The following is a 10,116-nucleotide window of genomic DNA, read 5'->3' as shown; positions in this document are numbered from 1 at the left end:
CAACTAATTTGTATAATGTACTTTTTACTTTTATCTTATGCCAGATGACCAGGAAAACATACAGCACAGCCCCAATTCTCAGGAAACTTATTTCTGTGTCAAAAATGGACAAAATAGAATTTTTTTTAAGTGTTTTTGAAATGAGGTTGCTTGCTTGCCTTGGGCGTTTGAAATGAAGTCTTCCTGGATTTAAATTAATCATGTTTCTAAGCAGCCAGTGTGTATGAACAGGGGCATGAACACCGGGCAGCTGAGAAATGTTAAGTATGATCTCAGCCCAAGTAAACCTTTTAAAAAGTTGTTTTTTCAGGCATACAAAAATAAAATAGATACTACTGCAGCTCTTTGATCCCATTTCCCTCTCTCCACCTTCAAAAGTAATCACCATCCAGAATCTGGTGTTCATCATTCCCATGCATGTTTCTACAATCCCGTAACATATGTGTGTATCCATAGACATTATATGGTATGGCTTTAACGGTTTTAAATTTGATACAAATGGTGTTATACCATATACAGTCCTCTGCGACTTTCTTTTTCCCATTCCCTTATTTGTGCAATTAAGCCATGTTGAGGCATTTATTGTACTGCTATACATTCCTACTATTACTACTAGTACTACTTCTATTGCTGTTGTTGCTATTAATAGATTTTGCTTCTAGATCACATGGCCAATAAATTAGTATGAAGACATCATCATTTATTTATTCATTCTCCTGCTGATGGACATCAATGTGATTTTCACCTATTTGCCATTACAAATAATGCTGCAGTGAGCATCCTCTATGTGTCTCCTTGTGCACCTGTTCAAGAGTTTCTAGGGTAGACACCTTGAAGTGAAATTGCAGCATTATAGCAAATACGCATTCTCAACTTTACTAAATTTTGCCAAATTGCTCTAGTGATGATTCTAACTTACTCTCTCCTCTCCCACCCCAGCAATGTTGATCCGTATTGTCTCCACCCACTGGGATGGTCAGACTTTTTAATTTTTACCAATATGACAAGTGTGAAACGGTACCTCACTGTGGTTTTCATTTGCATTTCCTTGATTACTCTTAAGGTTAAACCCCCGTTCCTCCATGAATTGCCTATCTATATTCTTTGCCATTTCTATATTGTGTTAACTTTTTTTTCTTTTTAGGAATCATTTACATATTAAGTACCAATTCTGTGTCCATCGCCTGCACTGTAAATACCTTATCCCAGGCTGTAGTTTAACATTTCCTCCATGCTATCTTCTGTAATACGGAATTTTGAAAAAAATCTAGTCAAATATTCCAATCTTTCATTTATGGTTTGAACTTATTTTGTCTTTTTAAAAAAATATTTTCACGCCCTAACATATAGAAATTTTCTGCAATTTTCCTCCAAAAGAGTTAAATTTTTGCCTTGGACGTCAAGGTCTAATTCAGCTTGGGTCACCTCTTGTATGTGGTGAGATGTGGAGCTCTAGTTCTATTTTTCCTCCTGTGCTTAACTATTTTCCCCAGAACCATTTCTCACATAGTCCATCTTTCTCCTGCTGATCTGTATGAACATCTCTTTTATTTATTTAGCAAGTTTTCTTACTTGCATGGGTCTGTTCCTGGACTCTCTAATCTGTTCCATATTCCATTTGTCTATCTCTGTACTTACATCACATTGTTTTAATTACTTAACGTCATTACAATTTTGATATCTGATAAGGCATGTCTCCCTGCTTATTTGTCTTAATTTTTCTTGGCCGTTTGTTCTTTTGTACAAAACTTAGAGTCAGCTTATTAAATTCCACAAAAATGGAATTTTTATTGTATTAACATTTACTAATTCAAGATTTGTTGTATTAACATTATTAACTTGGTAAAAATAAACTTTTTCTATTTAATCTACCTATTTACAAAATAATAATAAAACTTTCCATTTATTTAGGTCTTCTTTAACATCTTCACCTCAAAGATCTGGTACATATTTTGTGATATTTGCTTCTCAGTGCTTTCTGTTTCTTAAAAATGATATTTTTATTTTAAAAAATTACATTGACCTAACTTATTGGTGTAAAGTAATGTAACTGATATTTTTTAAATAAATTTATTCATTCATTTATTTATTTTTGGCCGTGTTGGGTCGTTGTGTCTTCATTACTGTGCACGGGCTTTCTCTAGTTGCAGCGAGTGGGGGCTACTCTTCGTTGCCGTGTGCGGGCTTCTCATTGCAGTGGCTTCTCTTGTTGTGGAGCATGGGCTCTAGGTGCGTGGGCTTCAGTAGTTGTAGCATGCAGGCTCAGTAGTTGTGGCTCGAGGGTTCTAGAGTGCAGGCTCTGTAGTTGTGGCACACGGGCTTAGTTGCTCGGTGGCATGCGAGATCTTCCTGGACCAGGGCTCGAACACATGTACCCTGCATTGGCAGGCAGATTCTTAACCACTGCACCACTAGGGAAGTCCCTGTAACTAACTTTTGTATAAGGATCAGTTATCAAGTAATCTTGATGAATTCCCATAATGTGTCTCTCAATTCTCCTGGATTCTCTTTGTACAGAATTGTTTAATCTGCCATTAATGACAGCTTTTTTCCTATCATTTTATTTCTTATATGTTTTATTTGATCAATTGATTGATTGACTTATTGCAGTGGCCAGGATATCTGCTACTATGACAACAAAATAGTGGTAATGTGATAATCCCTGTTTTTTTGTTTATTGAGCTAAAAAAAAATGTGTCTAACTTTTCTCCATTTAGAAAGAAGATTACCATTAGTTTATGGTATATAGACTTCATGAAATTAGGGAAGCTCTCATTTATTCCTTCTTTCCTTAGAGTTTATTTATTTTCTTATTTATTTTAGGTGTTGAATTTTATCAAGTGTTTTTTCTATAACTATTGAAATAAACATGTGATTTTTTTTCTCTTTTACTGCATTGAAGTAATGAATTACATTAATAGATTTCTCAGATGTTAGACCATTTCTGCATTCTTGGGAGAAACTACTTTAACCTAATATATTTCAATATACGGTTGGGTTTGATTAGCTAGTAGTTTACTTATGATTTCTATGTTAATAAGTGAAAATGGGTCTGTAACTTTCTTTGCTTTTCGTTTCCTTATGCAATTTTGAAAACAAGTGTAAACCAGCCTCATGAAAAGAGCTGGGGCATGTTTTTTGAAACTACTTGCACTAAACAGCATTATCTTGCTGTTTATCTAAACCTCTGTCTATGTCTATACCTATGCAACTGTTTAAGCCTGGAGCTTTTAGGGTGACTGGGGGAGATCTCTGATGACTATAATTGTAGTTACTTTAATGATTATTGGCCTGTTCAAGTTATTTTTTGTGACAATATTAGCTTTCTATTTTTCTCAGAAATTCACTTTTATAAATTTCAGATTTATTAGCATATAGTTGTTAAAAAATATTCTTTGTCATATGAATGCTACAAAGGAGGCCGGGAAATTCAGTTTTTATTCTGGGTAATCATGTGTCCAGCTAAAACATGGGCATTCTTTTTCCATCTTATGAAAAAACAAATATTAGTAGACAATTTGCAGTCATTTCCACAGCTGCCTTGATTAGCAACATGCTCCTGGCTGATGCCAGGGCCTTAGCTTGTGCTTTCCCAGCAGGTCTAAGGGGCAAGAATGAGGGCAGACCTCAGTGCCTGTGGTGCCCGGATTGAAATTACCACTCCTGCTTTTTCTCTTCATCAGGTAACTGGGCCCCTCAGGAATCCCTACTTATCTCTTCTACCCAGAGGCTGTTCTCTTTAAAAGTTCCCCCTTTTTATACTCTCCTTGGCCTCTGGAAATGGAGGGAGAGGAGGGACATTCAGGGAGTTGGATGTCTGCCTGCATATGACCAGCATTCCGTTCTTACCTCCCACTTACCAGGCTATATTCCCACCAGGCTATATATGGCTTCCCATGAGGGTTTCACTCAAATTTTCCCTTTATTTTTTTTTACTTTTTTCAGCTCCGTACACCTCCCTCTCTCTCTGAGGCCCCTCCAGGGATAGGTTTGGAGGAGGAGGCCAGCAGCCTGAGCTAGTCTCCTACTTGTCAAAAACCAGAAGTGCCTTGTCTGTGTTCTAATTTGGGGGGCCTGGAGGCCTCAGAGGAAGTTATTTATGTCCCTCTGTGGGGAGAGGTACATGATGTTATCAAAGATGTTTCCCATCCTAAAAGGAAATGAGAATTCAACCAGTGGCTACAAAGGGAGATGTAAAACCTGAGATGCACAGCTTCTGAGAAGAGCCTGGACCCAGGCTGCTTCTCCTGCAGGCTGAGCCCCAATGTTGTAGGGTTGATTAGGACTTTCTGATGAGTTTGGGGGGCCTCAAGAACAGAGTTTTGTACTTCCCTTCCCTGGGTAAACTGAGAGAAGGGCCCTAGAGGAGCCCCAAGTCCAGCCTGACTCAAGGCAATGAATTAGCAATGCTGAGTGTGGTGTCCATGTAAGTAGCCCTGACAGCAGCCCCAAAGAGGCCCCTGCACACCTGGGTGGCACAGAAGAGCCTCTGGAATTGGCATTTGCCCTGAAGAACAGAGAGCTGAGAAGGAGGAGGGCTCATAACTGCGACAAACAGGAAGCAATGTGCGTGGAACTTGCTGACTACAAGCCAAGATGGAGTTGCAGACATCAGCAAGGGAGCCGGGTGGACACAGGACGAGGTCAAGCCCAGAGAGAGGACACCAGTGAGGGCAGAGGCTGGCCCGCTCACAGGCATCCCTCCCTCACAGTCAGGACACTGTGCAGCCCCTAGAGTCTCAGGCTACCCCCAGGAAGAAGGAAGATGGAGAATGTTAAAAGAACAGAGCAATTAGACAAAACTGATTGCTTTAAACTGGAAGGACTGAATTAAATTGAATTGGCAAGTTTAAGTTTTCTACCATTAGCAAAAACTGAATTGAGCCTACTTATGGAGATATAAGGAAAGCTACCCCACTTCATTTTTTTTGCAGACCCAAACTGAAAAAATGAATATCATACCTGAGACAACCCTCACTTTTTTAAGATTTTTATCTTATTAGTTTAAACCTTTTTTTTTTACCATTTAAACCTTCTCATTCTGTATGCTTTGCTCAGTTTATTGCTCACTAAATATTATTTCATTTTTAAGCTTTTCTGCCTTTCCCCCATGTCTTCTATTTTATTATTGATTCATCTTTATTTTCCCATTTATTATTTATTAAAATCTCACTTTCTTATGTTTTTAGAGCTACATATATTTGCAATGAGCAGCAAATACTATATACATCTATAAGGTAATATCTTCAACCCACCAATTTAACACTTTTAAAAATTAAATAGTGTAAAAACATTTAAAATGGAAGACAAGCCAGGCAATTTAAGATACATCTGTATAAGCTTAAATAGCAAGTAAAACAGTTTGACCTTTTATATTTTTATAGCCAAACTTAATATCCAATATAAAATTTAAAGTAGAGCAGCAGGGGGGTGCTGGGAAGATGGCGGAAGAGTAAGACGCGGAGATCACCTTCCTCCCCACAGATACACCAGAAATACATCTACACGTGGAACAACTCCTACAGAACACCTACTGAGTGCTGGCAGAAGACCTCAGACCTCCCAAAAAGCAAGAAACTCCCCCACATACCTGGGTAGGGCAAAAGAAAAAAGAATAAACAGAGACAAAAGGATAGGGACGGGACCAGCACCATTGGGAGGGAGCTGTGAAGGAGGAAACGTTTCCACACACTAGGAAGCCCCTTCGCGGGCAGAGACTGCGGGTGGCGGAGTGGGGAGCTTCGAAGCCACGCAGGAGAGCACAGCAACAGGGGTGCGGAGGGCAAAGCGGGGAGATTCCCACACAGAGGATCAGGGCCAACCAGCACTCACCAGCCCGAGAGGCTTGTCTGCTCACCTGCCGGGGCGGGCGGGGCTGGAAGTTGAGGCTTGGGCTTCGGTCGGAGCGCCGGAGAGGACTGGGGTTGGCGGCGTGAACACAGCCTGCAGGGAGTTAGTGCGCCACGGCTAGCCGGGAGGAAGTCCAGGGAAAAGTCTGGACTTGCCGAAGAGGCAAGAGACTTTTTCTTCCCTCTTTGTTTCATGGTGCGCGAGGAGAGGGGTTTAAGAGCGCTGCTTAAAGGAACTCCAGAGATGGGCGCGAGCCGCGGCTAAACATGCGGACCCCAGAGACGGGCGCGAGCCGCGGCTAAAAGCACGGACCCCAGAGACGGGCGGGAGACGCTAAGGCTGCTGCTGCCGCCACCAAGGGGCCTGTGTGCGAGCACAGGTCACTCTCCACACCCCCCTTACGGGTAGCCTGTGCAGCCCGCCACTGCCAGGTTCCTGGGATCCAGGGACACCTTCCCCGGGAGAACGCACGGCCCGCCTCAGGCTGGTGTAACGTCACGCCGGCCTCTGCCGCCGCAGGCCCGCCCCGCACGCAGTGCCCCTCCCTCCCCCCGGCCTGAGTGAGCCAGAGCCCACGAGTCAGCGGCTCCTTTAACCCCGTCCTGTCTGAGCAAAAAACAGACGCCCGCCAGCGACCTACACGCAGAGGCGGGGCCAAATCCAAAGCTGAGCCCCTGGGAGCTGTGAGAACAAAGAAGAGAAAGGGAAATCTCTCCCAGCAGCCTCAGAAACAGCGGATTAAAGCTCCACAATCAACTTGATGTACCCTGCATCTGTGGAATACATGAATAGACAACGAATCACCCCAAATTGAGGAGCTGGGCTTTGAGAGCAAGATCTATGATTTTTTCCCCTTTTCCTCTTTTTGTGAATGTGTATGTGTATGCTTCTGTGTGAGATCTTATCTATATAGCTTTGCTTCCACCATTTGTCCTAGGGTTCTATCCGTCCATTGATTTTTTTAAAAATTTTTTTCTTAATAATTAATTTTAATAACTATTACACTTTACGTTCTTTCTTTCTTTCTTTCCTTCTTTCTTTCTTTCTTTCTTTCCTTCCTTCCTTCCTTCCTTCTTTCCTTCCCTCTTTTAGACAACAAATCATCCCAAATTGAGGAGGTGGACTTTGAGAGCAAGATTTATGATTTTTTCCCCTTTACCTCTTTTTGTGAGGGAGTATGTGTATGCTTCTCTGTAAGATTTTGTCTGTATAGCTTTGCTTCCACCATTTGTCTTAAGGTTGTATCCGTCCCTTTTTTTTTCCCTAAATAATTTATTTTTTAATTTGATAACTTTATTATACTTTATTTTATTTTACTGTATCTTCTTTCTTTCTGTCCTTTTTCCTTCCTTCCCTCCTTCCTTCCTTCCTTCCTCCCTCCCTCCCTCCTTTCTTTCCTTCTTGCCTTCTTTTCTTCTTTCTTTCTTCCTTCCTTCCTTCCTTCCGTCCTTTCTTTCTTTCTTTCTTTCTTCCTACTTCTACTAATTCTCTCTACTTTTTCTCCTTTTTATTCTGAGCCGTGTGGATGAAAGGCTCTTCGTGCTCCAGCCAGGAGTCAGGGCTCAGCCTGTGAGGTGGGAGAGCCAACTTCAGGACACTGGTCAACAAGGGACCTCCCAGCTCCATGTAATATCAAACGGCGAAAATCTCCCAGAGATCTCCATCTCAACGCCAGCACCCAGCTTCACTCAACTACCAGCAAGCTACAGTGCTGGACAACCTATGTCAAACAACTAGCAAAACAGGAACACAACCCCACCCATTAGCAGAGAGGCTGCCTAAAATCATAATAAGTCCACAGACACCGCAAAACACACCACCAGATGTGGACCTGCCCACTAGAGAGACAAGATCCAGCCTCATCCACCACAACACTGGCACTAGTACCCTCCACCAGGAAGCCTACACAACCCACTAAACCAACCTTAGCCACTGGAGACAGACATCAAAAACAACGGGAATTATGAACCTGCAGCCTGCAGAAAGGAGACCCCAAACACAGTAAGATAAGCAAAATGAGAAGACAGAAAAACACACAGCAGATGAAGGAGCAAGATAAAAACCCACCAGACCTAACAAATGAAGAGGAAATAGGCAGTCTACCTGAAAAACAATTCAGAATAATGACAATAAAGATAATCCAAAATCTTGGAGATAGAATGGACAAAATGCAAGAAACATTTAACAAGGACCTAGAAGAACTAAAGATGAAACAAGCAATGATGAACAACACAATAAATGAATTGAAAAATACTCTAGATGGGATCAATAGCAGAATAACTGAGGCAGAAGAACAGATAAGTGACCTGGAAGATAAAATAGTGGAAATAACTAATGCAGAGCAGAATAAAGAAAAAAGAATGAAAAGAACTGAGGACAGTCTCAGAGACCTCTGGGACAACATTAAATGCACCAACATTCGAATTATAGGGGTTCCAGAAGAAGAAGAGAAAAAGAAAGGGACTGAGAAAATATTTGAAGAGATTATAGTTGAAAACTTCCCTAATACGGGAAAGGAAATAGTTAATCAAGTCCAGGAAGCACAGAGAGTCCCATACAGGATAAATCCAAGGAGAAATATGCCAAGACACATATTAATCAAACTGTCAAAAATTAAATACAAAGAAAGCATATTAAAAGCAGCAAGGGAAAAACAACAAATAACACAAGGGAATCCCCATAAGGTTAATAGCTGATCTTTCAGCAGAAACTCTGCAAGCCAGAAGGGAGTGGCAGGACATACTGAAAGTGATGAAGGAGAAAAACCTGCAACCAAGATTACTCTACCCAGCAAGGAACTCATTCAGATTTGATGGAGAAATTAAAACCTTTACAGACAAGCAAAAGCTGAGAGAGTTCAGCACCACCAAACCAGCTTTACAACAAATGCTAAAGGAACTTCTCTAGACAAGAAACACAAGAGAAGGAAAAGACCTATAATAACAAACCCAAAACAATTAAGAAAACGGGAATAGGAACATACATATCAATAATTACCTTAAAGGTAAATGAACTAAATGCTCCCACCAAAAGACACAGATTGGCTGAATGGATACAAAAACAAGACCCTTATATATGCTGTCTACAAGAGACCCACTTCAGACCTAGAGACACATACAGACTGAAAGTAAGAGGATGGAAAAAGATATTCCATGCAAATGGAAACCAAAAGAAAGCTGGAGTAGCAATTCTCATATCAGAAAAAATAGACTTTAAAATAAAGACTATTAGAAGAGACAAAGAAGGACACTACATAATGATCAAGGGATCGATCCAAGAAGAAGATATAACAATTGTAAATATTTATGCACCCAACATAGGAGCACCTCAATACATAAGACAAATACTGACAGCCATAAAAGGGGAAATCGACAGTAACACATTCATAGTAGGGGACTTTAACACCCCACTTTCACCAATGGACAGATCATCCAAAATGAAAATAAATAAGGAAACACAAGCTTTAAATGATACATTAAACGAGATGGACTTAACTGATATTTATAGGACACTCCATCCAAAACCATTCTTCTCAAGTGCTCATGGAACATTCGCCAGAATAGATCATATCTTGGGTCACAAATCAAGCTTTGGTAAATTTAAGAAAATTGAAATTCTATCAAGTATCTTTTCCGACTACAACACCATGAGACTAGATATCAATTACAGGAAAAGATCTGTAAAAAATACAAGCACATGGAGGCTAAACAATACACTACTTAATAACGAAGTGATCACTGAAGAAATCAAAGAGGAAATAAAAAAAATACCTAGAAACAAATGACAATGGAGACACAACGACCCAAAACCTATGGGATGCAGCAAAAGCAGTTCTAAGAGGGAAGTTTATAGCAATACAAGCCCACCTTAAAAAGCAGGAAACATCTCGAATAAACAACCTAACCTTGCACCTCAAGCAATTACAGAAAGAAGAACAAAAGAACCCCAAAATTAGTAGAAGGAAAGAAATCATAAAAATTAGATCAGAAATAAATGAAAAAGAAATGAAGGAAACAATAGCAAAGATCAATAAAACTAAAAGCTGGTTCTTTGAGAAGATAAACAGAATAGATAAACCATTAGCCAGATTCATCAAGAAAAAAAGGGAGAAGTCTCAAATCAATAGAATTAGAAATAAAAAAGGAGAAGTAACAACTGACACTGCAGAAATACAAAAGATCGTGAGAGATTACTACAAGCAACTCTATGCCAATAAAATGGACAACATGGAAGAAATGGACAAATTCTTAGAAAGGCACAACCTGC

The sequence above is a fragment of the Stenella coeruleoalba genome (genome assembly GCF_951394435.1).
Source record: "Stenella coeruleoalba genome assembly, chromosome: 2".
Classification (NCBI taxonomy): Eukaryota; Metazoa; Chordata; class Mammalia; order Artiodactyla; family Delphinidae; genus Stenella; species Stenella coeruleoalba.
This window is presented reverse-complemented; position numbering follows the sequence as displayed.